The sequence below is a fragment of the Centruroides sculpturatus genome, unplaced genomic scaffold (genome assembly GCF_000671375.1).
Source record: "Centruroides sculpturatus isolate CEXI.00-Female unplaced genomic scaffold, Cexi_2.0 scaffold40, whole genome shotgun sequence".
NCBI classification, from domain to species: domain Eukaryota; kingdom Metazoa; phylum Arthropoda; class Arachnida; order Scorpiones; family Buthidae; genus Centruroides; species Centruroides sculpturatus.
This window is the reverse complement of record NW_019384602.1, coordinates 1,405,850-1,411,185: the sequence shown is the minus strand read 5'-3', so window position 1 is coordinate 1,411,185 and position 5,336 is coordinate 1,405,850.

Sequence of the window (5,336 nt, the reverse complement as noted above, 5' to 3'; positions counted from 1 at the left end):
GTACCGACTGCTTAAACTCAACTTTCTCGCCTAAACTCTCCATAGCGTTGCGCTGGACAGCGGAAAGTATATACAGGTAACCCCCATATAACAAGGCACTTCTATAGCACGGATTCACTCTAACATGGTTCGAGAATTGGTACCATCCCCGTATAACACGGTACTTTTATAGCACAGATTCACTCTGACACAATTATTTGCATTTTGAGTGGTTCATATGCTACTCAGTTTCAAATAGCATACGAGCTACTCAAAACAAATATTAATATAACTTATATAATATAAAGTTTAAGGTATCTTTTTACAAATGCAAAGTTAAGTATTTTGCCATGTTTCATAATTTTTGTTGGGTAATAGCAAAAGTATACATAGCCTGGTGTGCTTTATATAGAAAATACAGCTTTCTAGGCATTGTTAAAATATTCATTTAAATTGTTAAAGCTATTTTCTGAAAGTACAGAGCATGTCGCATGCGATACGAATAAAATTTTTGGTGTGAAATGGTCTTTATAGGTGAATATATTTTGACATATAAATTTATTGAAGTGTCCATTTTCTAAGAAATTTCTTTAGATACTAATTAAAATGTACTTTTTGCATTTTTTTCATCAAAAATCTAAATGGATAATAAAACAATAACTACAAAATAAAAATAGCAAGATGCTTGATGAAATACAATCACAGTCTAGATAAATTTATAAATAGGAAATCTTATCTTTAATCCAAAAGCTGAGAGAGTGAATGATATTTGACAGTAAAATATAATCTCAATATATTTTAGTTGGATATCTGAATGTGATGCAGCATTAAAAAACAAGCATTTTTCTTTTTTTGTACAACATTTTCTTGTTAAGCTGTTCCAGCCACTCTGTCATAATTTCTGTTATTATCTAGGCCTCTCTGATTTCCATTCAATTTCAAATTTTGTAATGTCTACTATAATCTTGAAACATCTTAGTTTGACAGTCAAGTATCAGGGATTTCTCACATTCTCTACTCATATTTATGCTTTACAGAACTGTTAATCATTCTTTTACTACTCTACTATCAAAATATGATTCATCCTTGAAACAGTTTTTATCCCAGGAGAATGAGAAAGAAAAAAATTCCCGTTTCATCCATGTTCAAAATATTTTCTATAAAATAACCAATAATAATGGAAAGAAGCTTAGCCTCCTACCATACTACTGTATATAGTCAACACCAAACAATTCACCACAGCTTTGCATTTGATATTATGTTGCTTTCAAAATTTTCAAGTCATCCACTTGAGGCTTTGAAGTCCATGGCATCTAATTCAGATGCATATTGTAAAGTTTGGCTTATATGATCAGCCTTGATACAAGATCTTGACTTCTGACTCTGAAGAACCACTAAGACTGCTTTGTTAATGTGCCATTCCTACCTTAAAATTGTAATTTGCTATTTATTGTCATTATAGCTGAGCAGCTCTTGTTTCTTAATGATTTCCACAACTTACATTTTCCCAATCTTGAACACTTTTGCTAATTTTCTTGTTCTGCACTTCTCTTGTTTCTGATATTCAATAACTTCCCCCTTCTTTTTTAATGTCAGTGATTCGTGTGGAGCCATATTGACACTTGCAGATTCTCTTTTCAATATGGAAAAAACATGTTCTGTTTTCATCATATATTAAGAATACACAAAAGTATAAACATGGACAATCATCAACTTCTCATACATTACTTTCTATTATAATTGAAATTTTCCAAATAACCAATCAGTAATAGAAACAATTACATTTACTGTATTTTTGCAAATTGTCTGTCATGTTGGTCTATCTGGGAAGACCATGAAATCAGGGGTATTCTGGTACTCTGGTACTCTAGTATTCTGGCCATGAAATCCGTATTCTGGTCACTGTCTCTGGTCTCTCGTAAGCCGGTCGCTGATTGGCTAATCCAAATGATTAGCGACCAGCTTGCGAGAGACGAGAGACCAGAGACAGTGACCAGAATATGGCCCCAGATATTTCCATATGGTAAAAACTGGCATGCTGGTTTATCCCAGGGGAATGTCAGCATGCCAGTTTAATTGAGGTTATACATCACTCTTTAGAAGGCACATTAAAAAACAAACAAGTTTTTATTCTAAAACTGTGAAACTGTCAGCATTACATCAAAAATTATCATCATATGCTTAATTTATTCATTTTGTCTTCTTTCTAACGATGTAAAATATTCGTGGAATTCTGAAAGTGCTTTTCCTATTATAAAAACTTCTTAGTTATATATGACTAATGAACAGACTTATTACACACCCAGCCTATTTAATTAACTTATCCCAAAATGCATATTGGCCTTACTTGTCCTTATCAATTGGGTAACATACAAAACAGAGTCTATGGTGACAATTTGCCAACATTACATTATACATTAATAGTACTATTGTTATAAGTTATTACATTATTAATAAGATTTTAAAATTATCACTACAAAAGTAACTCAATGATAGTGAACAAGTCCATTAAAATTCTTGTAAATAGTCCCTCTGTCCTCTTTATGGTAATGGTAATTTCCTATTCTCCTGTCTCCAACACACTCACAGAGTATGCTGGTTTATTTCCTTTTCTTGATATTTTTTCTTATTTGGATTTGTTTGGACACATTTTACATTATGTTTTTGGATGCTTAGATACATACAGTCAATCCCCCTATAACACGGTAGATATGTTCCGTTCTTTATGAATCCATTTTGTTTGAGTCCTTGCCAATCACAGCCCGGCACGTATGCACTTTATGGACTACGGCTGTTTGAAAGGTTTTCTTCCATAAAATTAATCGATTCCTAGACTAATTTGACTCAACATTTCCAAAATATGTATATTTTTTTGGGAATAATCCGTATAAACTATGCTATAAACAAAAAATTGTAGGATTACTTACCGAGTGTGCACCGTTTGACGTCGCCATTGCTTAAGGTTGTTTTCGTGACGGAGCAGCGCACCAAACGACGGCCACGATTTCTGATAAGTTATTTTTCTGTGAAAACTTCGTTGAACTTTGGAGACATCATTAATATAAATAATTTTTATGGTTGTTGAATAAGAAATGTTTCTTTCACAAGAAATGTATAAAATTAGTGCTGTATTAGACTTACGGTACCTAATTTACATACTGTACCGACTGCTTAAACTCAACTTTCTCGCCTAAACTCTCCATAGCGTTGCGCTGGACAGCGGAAAGTATATACAGGTAACCCCCATATAACAAGGCACTTCTATAGCACGGATTCACTCTAACATGGTTCGAGAATTGGTACCATCCCCGTATAACACGGTACTTTTATAGCACAGATTCACTCTGACACAATTATTTGCATTTTGAGTGGTTCATATGCTACTCAGTTTCAAATAGCATACGAGCTACTCAAAACAAATATTAATATAACTTATATAATATAAAGTTTAAGGTATCTTTTTACAAATGCAAAGTTAAGTATTTTGCCATGTTTCATAATTTTTGTTGGGTAATAGCAAAAGTATACATAGCCTGGTGTGCTTTATATAGAAAATACAGCTTTCTAGGCATTGTTAAAATATTCATTTAAATTGTTAAAGCTATTTTCTGAAAGTACAGAGCATGTCGCATGCGATACGAATAAAATTTTTGGTGTGAAATGGTCTTTATAGGTGAATATATTTTGACATATAAATTTATTGAAGTGTCCATTTTCTAAGAAATTTCTTTAGATACTAATTAAAATGTACTTTTTGCATTTTTTTCATCAAAAATCTAAATGGATAATAAAACAATAACTACAAAATAAAAATAGCAAGATGCTTGATGAAATACAATCACAGTCTAGATAAATTTATAAATAGGAAATCTTATCTTTAATCCAAAAGCTGAGAGAGTGAATGATATTTGACAGTAAAATATAATCTCAATATATTTTAGTTGGATATCTGAATGTGATGCAGCATTAAAAAACAAGCATTTTTCTTTTTTTGTACAACATTTTCTTGTTAAGCTGTTCCAGCCACTCTGTCATAATTTCTGTTATTATCTAGGCCTCTCTGATTTCCATTCAATTTCAAATTTTGTAATGTCTACTATAATCTTGAAACATCTTAGTTTGACAGTCAAGTATCAGGGATTTCTCACATTCTCTACTCATATTTATGCTTTACAGAACTGTTAATCATTCTTTTACTACTCTACTATCAAAATATGATTCATCCTTGAAACAGTTTTTATCCCAGGAGAATGAGAAAGAAAAAAATTCCCGTTTCATCCATGTTCAAAATATTTTCTATAAAATAACCAATAATAATGGAAAGAAGCTTAGCCTCCTACCATACTACTGTATATAGTCAACACCAAACAATTCACCACAGCTTTGCATTTGATATTATGTTGCTTTCAAAATTTTCAAGTCATCCACTTGAGGCTTTGAAGTCCATGGCATCTAATTCAGATGCATATTGTAAAGTTTGGCTTATATGATCAGCCTTGATACAAGATCTTGACTTCTGACTCTGAAGAACCACTCTAAGACTGCTTTGTTAATGTGCCATTCCTACCTTAAAATTGTAATTTGCTATTTATTGTCATTATAGCTGAGCAGCTCTTGTTTCTTAATGATTTCCACAACTTACATTTTCCCAATCTTGAACACTTTTGCTAATTTTCTTGTTCTGCACTTCTCTTGTTTCTGATATTCAATAACTTCCCCCTTCTTTTTTAATGTCAGTGATTCGTGTGGAGCCATATTGACACTTGCAGATTCTCTTTTCAATATGGAAAAAACATGTTCTGTTTTCATCATATATTAAGAATACACAAAAGTATAAACATGGACAATCATCAACTTCTCATACATTACTTTCTATTATAATTGAAATTTTCCAAATAACCAATCAGTAATAGAAACAATTACATTTACTGTATTTTTGCAAATTGTCTGTCATGTTGGTCTATCTGGGAAGACCATGAAATCAGGGGTATTCTGGTACTCTGGTACTCTAGTATTCTGGCCATGAAATCCGTATTCTGGTCACTGTCTCTGGTCTCTCGTAAGCCGGTCGCTGATTGGCTAATCCAAATGATTAGCGACCAGCTTGCGAGAGACGAGAGACCAGAGACAGTGACCAGAATATGGCCCCAGATATTTCCATATGGTAAAAACTGGCATGCTGGTTTATCCCAGGGGAATGTCAGCATGCCAGTTTAATTGAGGTTATACATCACTCTTTAGAAGGCACATTAAAAAACAAACAAGTTTTTATTCTAAAACTGTGAAACTGTCAGCATTACATCAAAAATTATCATCATATGCTTAATTTATTCATTTTGTCTTCTTTCTAACGATGT